At 37.4% G+C, this 13,700-nt stretch overlaps 1 long non-coding RNA gene across 5 annotated transcripts in view; it reads right to left on the bottom strand.

Moving 5' to 3' along the window:
• The window catches only part of LOC102900237, a 166,338-nt gene that overhangs the window by 76,779 nt on the left and 75,859 nt on the right, over window positions 1-13,700 (bottom strand). The window contains exon 1 of one of the 5 annotated variants that reach the window (XR_006586246.1): window positions 13,142-13,202. The exons of the other annotated variants lie outside the window; for them this stretch is intronic. This is a non-coding gene — a long non-coding RNA (uncharacterized LOC102900237). Of the gene's footprint in view, window positions 1-13,141; window positions 13,203-13,700 lie in introns of those variants that run through there. 5 annotated transcript variants of the gene reach the window in all.

Raw genomic sequence — 13,700 nt, 5'->3', positions numbered from 1 at the left:
ATCTAAATTTCATCCAGAAAATTAAAGGAAGCAATTAAAGTAGCTCAAGCAGGAAGTGTCAGAGTCAGAACTGCTTATAGAAAGATCATGAGGCAGCAGTAGACAGGATGGATTGGAAGAGATAAAAAATAGAGACATGCATAAAAGTTCTAATGTTATTGATTAAACACAGGCTGGGTATCGTAAAAGCCTTACCCAGTAACAATGAGAATAAAGGAGTGGGACATACCTTTTGAGATAATAAAGAGGTTGAAAGAATGAAACTCGGCAGATGATTGTTGTAGGAAATGATTAAAAGGGAAATGTTTTGGATAAAATCTATTTTTCTGTCTTAGACAGCTGGATTCAGTGTGGTGCCATTTGCCAAAACAGGGAAAGAAGATTAAATTGTAGGAATTAAAAACCCTTATTTTTTTGTCCTTCCTCACCAGGCCCTCACCTAGATAGTGAGTGATCTGCCTATGTCTATAATCCTACCTTTCAAACAAGATATCAAGGAGAGAGATCATGACTTCATGAAGAAAGTATTAGATCTGTAACCAGGACACCTGGTGTCACACTATCACTTTATGTAATCTTGGACGTATTTATTATCTTCACCGTGTCTCAAGTATCTCATCTGTCAAATAGAGATACTAAAAACTTCCGCCTAACTCAAGGCTTGTTTGAAGATAAAATGTGCTCTAAAAAAAATGAATTTACTTTGGAAGTTGCCAAGTGAAAGGAAATATCTAAGAGGTTAATTAAGTTGCTTAGGCTCATTCATGTCAGGAAAGTAAGAATTGACCCACAGGTCATCATGTAGACAGATTAAAAAGCAGTGTGATATAACAAGTTTGCTGTGTCAAAACCAGGAGCAAATGACACTAAAATAAACAAACTATCAACTGGTGAGATGGAATGAAATCTTGAAAGTCAGATCCAACTGACAGGAAATAATCTCTCTGGGCAGGCAGAGGAAAAAAAAAAATCTGTGAGCAAGGATGCTGGATTTGCTCCACAGTTTTTCCTCCAGAGAAACACAGCCTGAGATGTTCATTATGAAGATCCATCTGCTGGCTGTTTAAGTCCTTTGCACCTGGGATGTAAATGTTTATGACGTGGCTTGTGAGCCATGGAGTAGCTGGAGGTAGAGTCCAGCCTGTATCTCTCTCAAAAATGCTGCTGCATTTGGGGCTGAAGTTTCGTTTGTTAGTGCCAAGGATCCAGTGCAAGAAACAGTGATCCCTCAGACCCATCAGACCTTTCTGCAATCCTCTCCTCAAGCAGATGTTAATGCATCCCTTGATGCATTAGGCAGGTCCTAAGGAGGTTGCCCAGACATAGGATGGTTTCATTGATTTGATTATGGATGAGGTGGCTATAAAAAAGTCTTCTCAAATACAGTAGCATGAACAAGGGAGAAGTTTCTTTCTGCTTTAGAAATCTCAGTAGGTTTTCCAGGACTGTGAGGTGGTTTACCAGAGAGAGAATCCAAGTTCCTTTTGTATTAATGTTCCCTCACTGTCTTATCCGCATTTTTGAAATTTGCTCAACACCACATCTGCTCGGAGTACATTTTTTGCATAGCAGAAAAGGGTAATGGGGAGGAGAAAGTATGCTGCCTCCCTTTTAAGGTGATAATACAGAAGTTACATACATTGCTTATGTTCAGTTAGGCCAAACCTAATCATGTGTCCACATCTACCTTCAAGAAAGTCTAGGGAGTGTGGTCTTTAGCTGGTGATCCATGTGCCTAGCTAAACTTGGGAATTACACAAGCAGAAGGGGTGATGAGATACTAGGGAGTAATTACCAATCTCTGCCATAGTGGTAAAAGCACTTGTGGTTGGAACTTAAGCAATAAAAATTATCTCAGAATTTGTCCTTATGGCTATCCTTAAAACTAATCTTCAATCTGAAGAGATACAGTGAGATACTAGTTTGATGAAAATCTAATTGTAGCATCTTCTATATTTTATTTTTATTATTGCATATAATTTGTATATAGTCCAAGGTACAGATCTTAACTATTGCAGTTCAATGAGTTTGGGTAAGTTTATATACTGACCTAACCCACACCCTATTAAGATAGTAAGCATTTCTATCACCCAAGAACATTTCTTTATGCCTCTTTGAAGTCAATCCCCAACACCCAGGCAACCACTGTTCTGAATATCATCATCATAGAAATGATGGTATCCACAGAAAAAAAAATGAGTTTTAAGATTCATTTGTGTTGTTGTAAGTAGTGTTCCATTATTTGAGTTACCACATTTTGTTTTCCAATTCTGCTATGATGAACATTTGGGCCATTTACAAATTTGGACTGCTATGAATAGAGTGACTATGAATATTCATGTATAAATATTTTCTGGACATTTATTTCATTTCTCTTGGATAAATACCTAGGAGTTCAATTAATGGGTCACAGGGTTGATGCATGTTATGTTCCTAAGAAATTGCTGGTTTTCTAACCAGCAATTTATAAGAGTTCCAGTTGCTCTAAATCCTCAGCAATATACGCCACTGGCAGAATTTTCAACAGAAGCTCTACTAATGAGCCTATTGGGTTTTGAAAGGGGAAAGATAAAATCTGGTTTCTGATTCACATATTATCGTATTTTCAACAACTACTTTCCACAGATAGCAAATAAATACCAAGGAAATGTGCATAAAATATTCTGAAATACACAAGATATTATACAGAAAATGATCCTGTGACAAACATTTTTATAAAAAGGACTCTTTTTTATTTAATCTTATTCTTAATAAATTTTAATTTCTCTAATGTTTATTTTTGAGAGAGAGAATGAGAGAGAGGGAGACACAGAATTTGAAGCAGTCTCCAAGCTCCGAGCTGTCAGCACAGAGTTCAATGTGGGACTTGGACCCACAAACCATGATATCATGACCTGAGTCGGAGTCAGACGCTTAACCATTGAGCCACCCAGGAACCCCTAAAAAGGACTCTTTTTATTAAGACTTTGTAGTGTCATGGCATGCTTGGAGGCAGAAAGCCTGGGTCTTCTCTCTGAGCCCTAATCTTTTCATCTATAAAATAGAGATAGTGATAGCCTTTTCAAGGTTTTTATGAAGTCTAAATAAGACAATTTGCCTAGCATCAACATAGTGCCTAATATAGGTCAAAGTATCATGTTTTCATAGAATCTAAGATAAAATAGTCTTATTCATATACTCATGATCGTGATTATCACCATCATTGCTATCATCATGTTCTGTAACCTTACCATATCCTAAGTAGTGCTAAGCACTTGTATATTCTAATTAAATTCTCAAAATACTCCTTAACTTCAGAATTGCTATTTTAATTTGTCATGCAACTGCTGACCTTTTTTATCTTGGCTTTCCAGCTTGTACCAAGTAATGCCTGTGGCTCTGTGCCCTTTGTTTGATAGAAGAGATATTTTATACCAGCAGCTGTGCAAGCACAAATCACTTAATGCAGACTAGAACTCATGGCAGAAGGGTCAGCAGTGGCACAGATACTGCATTTCCTTGTCACTTTGTGACAAGAAGATCCTTTCCTGGACCATAACTCCATGGTGTGTCCTGCTATGGCTCCTCCAAAGCATGCTCTTTGCAGTGTGCTAAGGAAACTGGAGACTTATCCCTGTGTTCATTCTCCTGACTATAGCTGCAGCTATAGTGTCACCAGGTGACACCATAAGGGTTTGTATAAAAACATTGCATGCACCATATAATAGACGATGAGACTGCATTCAAAAAAAGGTACAAGACTTGCTCAGGCTTGCAAAGTTAGCAAGTTTAAGAACAAAATTCAGACCCAAGCTGCATAAATCAAAGCCTCTATTCTAAGTTGCTGAGATATAGACTCCTTTATTGAAGCTTTATTTATTTATTTGTTTTTAAACCCAACTGGAACTTTAAGTTTCTTTGTAGATTACAATACAAAATTTTCTCATGCTATGTGCCTGAATAGGCTAAATCTGAAATCAAGCACGTGTAATAAATTTGCACGTGCAGTAACATACAGAGAAAACTATTGATCTAACGATGACCCTTTGGGTAACTAGGTCATTTTAAAGCAAACCTCTAGGACACTATTGTGTTTCAAAGATTAAAGAAAACACAAACTTTACTCAAACAGATCTGGGTCAGAATCACAGTTTTTCCACTTACTGGCTATGTAATCTGAGACATGTTACCTAAACTTTTTAGGACTCAGTTTCTTTATTTGTAAAATAAATATATTGAGACTTCTTCATAGATTGGTGTGAGGATTAAATATAAATATGTTGTCATATGTTATTGATTTGAAGAAATCATTGATGACAAGAGCATGCATTATTTCAATTACAACTAAGAAAAATGTCAATTTTAAGTTATCACTGATGACAAAAACCCACAAAATATGTATCTTAAACATCAATAAAGTGCTAAGTGCCTGGTACATAGGCTCCCACTAAATGATAACTACCTTTGGAAGTTGTGTTACTACCACTATTATTGCCTCTTTGTAAACCAAAAAAAAATTGGCACAGTGAAGAGTTCTAGTAATAAAATGCCTTCAAACATGGAAGGAAATTTCCTTGATACCCTCAGGTGGTCACAACTCTATTCACTGTTATCTCAATCTTTGCGATATCAGGACCTCACACAACTGTAAACCAGGATATCTGTTTATTTTATTTTTAATATATCAGAATTAAATCATTCTTGATGACAGAATTCTGAAAAGGACAGAAGAGGACTTCTTTTACTAGTAATAGAAAAGAAACCAATTATTGCTAGTCCCTTTCAGTTATATGTCTTGAATACAGGTGTCATTTTTAAAGTTAAAAGTTACATTCATCTATTATCCATAGGTATGGAGGGAAAAAATCCCTGACAACAGAAAAAGTATCTCTTTTTAAAGGTTAAGTATTAATGATGGATAGAAAGATATTCTGTTAAACAATTTCTAAGGAAAAGAACTTATTAGGGAAAAATGTTTATTTGGGCTCAAATCTGGAGATTTAGGATTTACTAGTGTAAAGCACTAAGCAAGTTACAAATTCACTCTGTGCCTCAGTGTCCTTAGCTCTACAGTAACAGAACAACACTTGCCTTTTAAAGTTGTCTAAATGAACTTTTCCCATGAAATTTCTCCTTTTCCTCTCCTTCTTGCTTTTACTCCTGACCTCTACCTATACTTAACCTCTTAATTCAACTGTCTCCTCCATCAGGAACTATAGAGAGGCCAAAGTAATTCTCCTATTTAGACATTATAATTTTATTTTAAATAATTACTTTTATCCTAAAAAAATACCATATGGTCCAGTAAATCCAATACTGGGTATTTACTCAAAGAAAGTGAAAACATTAATTTAAAAAGATATATGTCTAAAAAAACTGTAGAGCAGATCAACGAAACCAGGAGTTGGTTTTTTGAAAAAATAAACAAAATTGACAAACCTCTAGCCAGGATTCTCAAAAAGAAAAGGGAGATGACCCAAATAGATAAAATCATGAGTGAAAATGGAATTATTACAACCAATCCCTCAGAGATACAAACAATTATCAGGGAATACTATGAAAAATTATATGCCAACAAATTGGACAACCTGGAAGAAATGGACAAATTCCTGAACACCCACACTCTTCCAAAACTCAATCAGGAGGAAATAGAAAGCTTGAACAGACCCATAACCAGCGAAGAAATTGAATCGGTTATCAAAAATCTCCCAACAAAAAAGAGTCCAGGACCAGATGGCTTCCCAGGGGAGTTCTACCAGACGTTTAAAGCAGAGATAATACCTATCCTTCTCAAGCTATTCCAAGAAATAGAAGGGGAAGGAAAACTTCTAGACTCATTCTATGAAGCCAGTATTACTTTGATTCCTAAACCAGACAGAGACCCAGTAAAAAAAAGAGAACTACAGGCCAATATCCCTGATGAATATGGATGCAAAAATTCTCAATAAGATACTAGCAAATCGAATTCAATGGCATATAAAAAGAATTATTCACCATGATCAAGTGGGATTCATTCCTGGGATGCAGGGCTGGTTCAACATTCGCAAATCAATCAACGTGATACATCACATTACCAAAAAAAAAGAGAAGAACCATATGATCCTGTCAATCAATGCAGAAAAGGCCTTTGACAAAATCCAGCACCCTTTCTTAATAAAAACCCTTGAGAAAGTCGGGATAGAAGGAATATACTTAAAGATCATAAAAGCCATTTATGAAAAGCCTACAGCTAACATCATCCTCAACGGGGAAAAACTGAGAGCTTTTTCCCTGAGATCAGGAACACGACAAGGATGCCCACTCTCACCGCTGTTGTTTAACATAGTGCTGGAAGTTCTAGCATCAGCAATCAGACAACAAAAGGAAATCAAAGGCATCAAAATTGGCAAAGATGAAGTCAAGCTTTTGCTTTTTGCAGATGACATGATATTATACATGGAAAACCCGATAGACTCCCCCAAAAGTCTGCTAGAACTGATACATGAATTCAGCAAAGTTGCAGGATACAAAATCAATATACAGAAATCAGTTGCATTCTTATACACTAACAATGAAGCAACAGAAAGACAAATAAAGAAACTGATTCCATTCACAATTGCACCAAGAAGCATAAAATACCTAGGAATAAATCTAACCAAAGATGTAAAGGATCTGTATGCTGAAAACTATAGAAAGCTTATGAAGGAAATTGAAGAAGATTTAAAGAAATGGAAAGACATTCCCTGCTCATGGATTGGAAAAATAAATATTGTCAAAATGTTAATACTACACAAAGCTATTTACACATTCAATGCAATCCCAATCAAAATTGCACCAGCATTCTCAAAACTAGAACAAGCAATCCTAAAATTCATATGGAACCACAAAAGGCCCCAAATAGCCGAAGGAATTTTGAAGAAGAAGACCAAAGCAGGAGGCATCACAATCCCAGACTTTAGCCTCTACTACAAAGCTGTCATCATCAAGACAGCATGGTATTGGCACAAAAACAGACACATAGACCAATGGAATAGAATAGAAACCCCAGAACTAGACCCACAAACGTATGGCCAACTCATCTTTGACAAAGCAGGAAAGAACTCCAATGGAAAAAAGACAGCCTCTTTAACAAATGGTGCTGGGAGAACTGGACAGCAACATGCAGAAGGTTGAAACTAGACCACCTTCTCACACCATTCACAAAAATAAACTCAAAATGGATAAAGGACCTGAATGTAAGATAGGAAACCATCAAAACCTTAGAGGAGAAAGCAGGAAAAGACCTCTTTGACCTCAGCCGTAGCAATCTCTTACTCAACACATCCCCAAAGGCAAGGGAATTAAAAGCAAAAGTGAATTACTGGGACCTTATGAAGATAAAAAGCTTCTGCACAGCAAAGGAAACAACCAACAAAACTAAAAGGCAACCAACGGAATGGGAAAAGATATTCGCAAATGACATATCAGACAAAGGGCTAGTATCCAAAATCTATAAAGAGCTCACCAAACTCCACACCCGAAAAACAAATAACCCAGTGAAGAAATGGGCAGAAAACATGAATAGACACTTCTCTAAAGAAGACATCCGGATGGCCAACAGGCACATGAAAAGATGCTCAATGTCGCTCCTTATCAGGGAAATACAAATCAAAACCACACTCAGGTATCACCTCACGCCAGTCAGAGTGGCCAAAATGAACAAATCAGGAGACTATAGATGCTGGAGAGGATGTGGACAAACGGGAACCCTCTTGCACTGTTGGTGGGAATGCACATTGGTGCAGCCACTCTGGAAAACGGTGTGGAGGTTCCTCACAAAATTAAAAATAGACCTACCCTATGACCCAGCAATAGCACTGCTAGGAATTTATCCAAGGGATACAGGAGTACTGATGCATAGGGCCACTTGTACCCCAATGTTTATAGCAGCACTCTCAAAAATAGCCAAATTATGGAAAGAGCCTAAATGTCCATCAACTGATGAATGGATAAAGAAATTGTGGTTTATATACACAATGGAATACTACGTGGCAATGAGAAAAAATGAAATATGGCCTTTTGTAGCAATGTGGATGGAACTGGAGAGTGTGATGCTAAGTGAAATAAGCCATACAGAGAAAGACAGATACCATATGGTTTCACTCTTATGTGGATCCTGAGAAACTGAACAGGAACCCATGGGGGAGGGGAAGGAAAAAAAAAAAAAGAGGTTAGAGTGGGAGAGAGCCAAAGCATAAGAGACTGTTGAAAACTGAGAACAAACTGAGGGTTGATGGGGGGTGGGAAGGAGGGGAGGGTGGGTGATGGGTATTGAGGAGGGCACCTTTTGGGATGAGCACTGGGTGTTGTATGGAAACCAACTTGACAATAAATTTCATATATTAAAAAATAAATAAAAATGAAAATAAAAGAAAATAAAAAGATATATGAACCCATATGTTTATTAAAACAATATTTACAGTAGCCAAGATATGAAAACAATCCAAGTGTCCATCAACAAATGCATGGTTAAAGGTGTGGGATATATCTATAATGGAATATTAGTCAGCTATAAAAAGAACCAGGTCATGCTATTTGTGGTAATCTGGATGGATGTAGAGGGTATTATGTTACGCAAAATAAATCATAGAAAGACAAATACCATATGATTTACTTACATATGGAATCTAAAAACAAAACAAAGAAATAAAAGAACAACAAACAGAATCATAAATACAGAGAACAAATGTTTTTCCATAGGGAGTTGGGATGAGGTGGGAAAAATAGAAAAAAGGAATTAAAAGGTACAAACTGGCAGTTATAAAATAAGTCACAGATGAAAATATAGCATAGGGAATATAGTCAATAATATTTTAATAATGTTGTATGGTGACAGATGGTGACTACACTTACTGTGGTGAGCACTAAGTAATGTATAGAATTGTTGAATCACTATGTAATAAACCTAAAATATAATACTGTATGTTAATTTTACTTGAATTCAGAAAAAAATTACTTTTATAACAATGTGACTAACATTTGTTTCCTCGACTAGGTTATGAGCTTTGTGATGTTAGGGACCATGTATATTATTTTTTTATTCCAACCCCTTACTATAGCACCTGGCACACTGTAGGTGCTTTATCATTTTCCCAAAAGAATGAATCAGTGGATGGAAGAACAAGTGAGGTAAGATGCCTGACTTAACTCCTGGCTCAAAATAAGTCTCCAAATGGTAGTTATTATAGTTTCTCCAATAGTTCAATAGTTCAATTTTCATGAAAAACTTTGGAAATTCTATTTTATCTTTACTCTGTCTTGCTATATTGCAATCATTTTAGGTATATTAAGCCTGCCTATCTGGAGCCTCACTCTATTTTCTGGGATCATTTGTATCCATACAGCTGAAGGAAGGTTTCATAAGTATGTTTGTCATTTCATGGTGGCCTGTCACAATCCATATCTATTTGATTGTACTGAAGATTTGTTTCCTTAGAAATTAAAGCATTTTTCCCAGTTGTGAGTGAGTGTGAGTCAACAGCTGCTGTGGAAATGCCAACACTCATGGATACTTCCCAATTATCCATGAAGCCTGGTGACAGGAAAGAGCAACAGTCTTTACTTAAGGAGTTGCTTGGGGGAAAAGCACAGCCATTTGCAAATGCACGGAACAAGTGGATTTGACAGAAGAAATGAAAATATATGAATAGAACCACAGTCAGCAGGGTGGCTTTCATCATGATAATCTCTGCCAAGTTCAGTCCATTATTCTCAGGGTGCAAAGAGGCCTATTTTTGCATGGCAAAGGATGTACAGAATGAGCTGGAAACAGTCTCAGGATTTCTGAAAAATAAAGCAGCTTATTTTGATGTATATGAATTGAGCCTGCAGAGACCATTGACCAGAGCTATGGCACCACCCTCTTTGGGTCTAACAATGGAGCTTTTTCTACTTAGCCTAGATTCTGAAGTCAGACCATGAATCACAGACCCATGACTTATTAGATGTGTCTCTTAAGAAGATTCCTTAATCCCTTGGTATCACAATCTCTTTGTTTTTTTTTTTTTTATTTTTTTTCAACGTTTTTTATTTATTTTTGGGACAGAGAGAGACAGAGCATGAATGGGGGAGGGGCAGAGAGAGAGGGAGACACAGAATCGGAAGCAGGCTCCAGGCTCCGAGCCATCAGCCCAGAGCCTGATGCGGGGCTTGAACTCACGGACCGTGAGATCATGACCTGGCTGAAGTCGGACGCTTAACTGACTGCGCCACCCAGGCGCCCCACAATCTCTTTGTTTTAATGGGGGAAACTATAGTACTTCTCTCAAAGAGTTGTTGTGAGAGACCAGTTGTTATACTTAATGTGGTGAGCTACTACCATTATTATTAACAGTTATTCACCCCTTAGACTTCCTGTCTGCGATACTGTAGTCAATAAGTGTATATGGTGCCCTTATTATTGTGGTCATGGTCAACATCACCATCACATATAGGTATGGTGTTTTATAGTTTTTAAAAAGCAAGCCTATTCCTTAATTTAGTTAATCTTTCTAACACTCCTCTAAGACAAAGAACTATAACTCATCTAATAAAACACATAACCTAACTTATGTTTATCAGGTCCATTAGGCCCTGGATTAATAGGTCAGGAAAAAATTCAAAAAAGTTAAAAGGAGCTTTCATACTAGTAAGAATAGAGAGGTTTAGAAACTAACACCTTTGAGTAACTACGATGTGGCAGACCTTTAGCTGGGTGCATTTATCAGTGTTATTTGAGTCATTATTATCACCATGTAATGCAAATCTTCTTCAAATAGAGGTCACAGATAGTATTGGTCAGAATGAATTTTAACCCTATTATATCTGACTGGAAAGCCCATGTTATTTCCACTATGCAATCCTCATTCAGATAATAATATTAACTGAAGTGTGTGTAAGTGCCACCCATCACAAGCAACCTGGCATGAAGTGTTTGTGACAGAGTTGCACTGTTACATTCGGTGTTTGGATTCTGAGGATGAGTGGCTTGGAACTTCAGGGACCAGTCCTTAATCAATCACCTTGATTTCTTTACTGCCTATGACAGGACATGGTGTATGATGGGGACTGAGTGAATGTTGGTGTAAGGATGGGGGCAGAAAAGGAAATGAGAAGTCAGGAAGGGGACCATTTTGGATGGGAAAATATCCCATTTGTCTTCTATACCCCTATATGTTTCTATTGTTTTTTGTACATATTTTTTAAGTCACTAAGTATTTTCTTGTCTCTCTCTTGTGTACACCTGGTTTTGTCAAATTTCCAGGTGTGAACACACTTTCCAGGTGCTACATGCTGCCTGACATATGATTGATACCACATATACAAGGATTATTGTTTCTGTTAGGCCATTATATGTTTCTCAGTGCAACCTAGGGCTAAGAGAGATTTTTATCAACTGCATCCCATTATTCAGGTTTATTCCAAGCTTATTGTTAACTGAAATCTGAGAACTTTTTGGCCAAAACCCTCATATCCTACACATGTGTGATTTTTTGAGCGGAGACTCAGGACTTGACAATTAGTTCTGTTGCGCTATTCATGGAGAGATATGGTTTTGTTTGTTTGTCTTCTTGTTTGTTTGTTTGTTTGTTTTGGAAAGAAGCAAAGTTTTATGAATGGTGATAAAAGGGGGTAGGTTGAATTTAAATCCAAGTAGAAAAGGCCATCAGGCTGAGTGTATGTGTAGGGATGGCTGAAAAGATTGATAAGTAGCTTTAAGTCCAGGGAACTGACCTGATGAAAGAAGGGACCCTGCTTGAGAGGACATCTTGCAGGAGAGGGTGAAGGGGTTAGAGAATACATGGACTGCAATGAAGAACAGCCATAAGGCCTGGTAAAGGCTGTGGGGACTTGAGCTCTGAAAGAACATAAAGTCTCTTATCTTCCTTATTTCCTCAAACCATCATTTGGGAAGATTTTCTGTACTGTACTCAGAAGTACCAAAAAGAGGTTTTCTGTATCTAGTAAATTGGAATGTCTACCTTTATGAGTTAAAGGTAGAATAAAAATGCCTTGAACCAGGCCAGCTTGATTCAAGGACAGCATTTCTTTTCTCAGCCCTATATATTGAGGAGGATTCCTAATTACAGTGGACGCTAGAAATAGGAAAGCCATTGTGGCACCACAGAGTGCTAGTACATTCAATTATTGCCTTTTGCATACTATGCCTAATGAGTCCCAGCAGTTAATAGCTAATATAAGAAGCATAAAGCCATTTGTCACAGTTTAAAAATATTCCATTTCCTTCTGGCTGCTTTTGTGGCTTTCTATTCTGAAAGCCAAGATTTACCCTCAACACCCTTTCATTCCTTCTTCTTATCTACTCTAAAGAACTAATTTTCTTAGTGCCCTGACATCATTTCCAGCTCTTTTTTTAAAAATTTTTTTGGAGGGAGTTTAACAAAGCATTTGTTTCATAGCCTTAAGATTTTGGTAGAGACACTATGATATGTGGATTAAAGGCAGGATTCCAAATTAAAATATATTTAAAAGAATTATTATTGAGTCCATCTGGCTTCATCTATCAAAAGCAGAAACTATTCTTGCTTTCAAATGCTTAGAATATTATCACTGAAAAATTGTAGCAAAATGAAAAATTTAGTGATTTCACAGATTAAAGGAAATGGTGCTCCTAGCATGCTGCCATTAATAGCTCTTCTGAGAACAATGCCTTTATGAAAGCTACCCTAGAGAACACAAAGGATGAGGGTATTTGGATCTCCTCAGTCATTGGTCCCCAAAGTGTAAGAACACTGGTGTACTCACACAGACCCCTTCAGGAGTTGCACAGGGCTTGGCACTGGCTGATTGAGGGGTTGCCTTTGGAAGTTATATAATCACCCAATCTGTCACAAGGAGCTTAAGATCCTCATCTCTAATATAATCAAAGTATCCAGGAATAACATCTTGGAAGCCATTGTTTCCAAAGACATCAATTTGTATATTATTCTTTCCTCTTCTCCTGGCTCCTCCCTTTCTTAGGACCCCTGTCCAACCATAGCAACTGATCCCAGGTTGTTTATCATTCAGAATGGATTTACAGCTTTGCTGTCCCATAAGTAGATCTCCTGGACCCTGTGGAATTGTGATACTAGCAAGTAGAAAATTGGCCCAGTCAAATCCACTGGGCAGGTCTGTATCTGTGATGGAGAAAGCAGATTTGTACCTTATTATCACCTCATCCAGGAGTATGAGAGGAAGGACACAGCATCAGTAGGGTTCTATGAGCCAGAATCCTGGGGTGTATGCAATATTCTAGATAGAATCCTACAGCCAGAACTAAGCAAAGGCTGGAAGGAGTTTAGGATTCAGGAAAAGGAATGCCTTGAGTTGTTATGGGCACTTGGTAGCGGGAGAGGCCTTATTTTGTGATCCAACACAGCAAGCCACCATAGAGGGCCATCCTAAGAATGTTGAAAGGGTCTGGAGAGAGGCAGGTAATGTTTTACATACACATGAGCCTAACTGCTAGTTCTGTCTCTACAAAAGTATTTTCAAGAATAATGTATACATGGGAGCATATTCTTTTCATTAGTAGAGCCATAGATATAGAAAGAAAAGCTAGAGAGTAAACTTCCTAAGTCTCAAACCAAGGAAGAGTATTACATAAAAAGAGGGGAAAGCAATCCCCCAGGATGTCTGGAAATAGGGCAGGAAGGAATAAATTTATATCTCCACAAGGAAGTTTAGGTTAGACTTGAGAAAGCAAGAGTATTTTCTGAAAT

Source organism: Felis catus, chromosome D1 (assembly GCF_018350175.1).
Source record: "Felis catus isolate Fca126 chromosome D1, F.catus_Fca126_mat1.0, whole genome shotgun sequence".
Classification (NCBI taxonomy): domain Eukaryota; kingdom Metazoa; phylum Chordata; class Mammalia; order Carnivora; family Felidae; genus Felis; species Felis catus.
The sequence above is the reverse complement of the archived record's forward strand: the minus strand, read 5'-3'. Positions and strand labels throughout refer to the sequence as shown.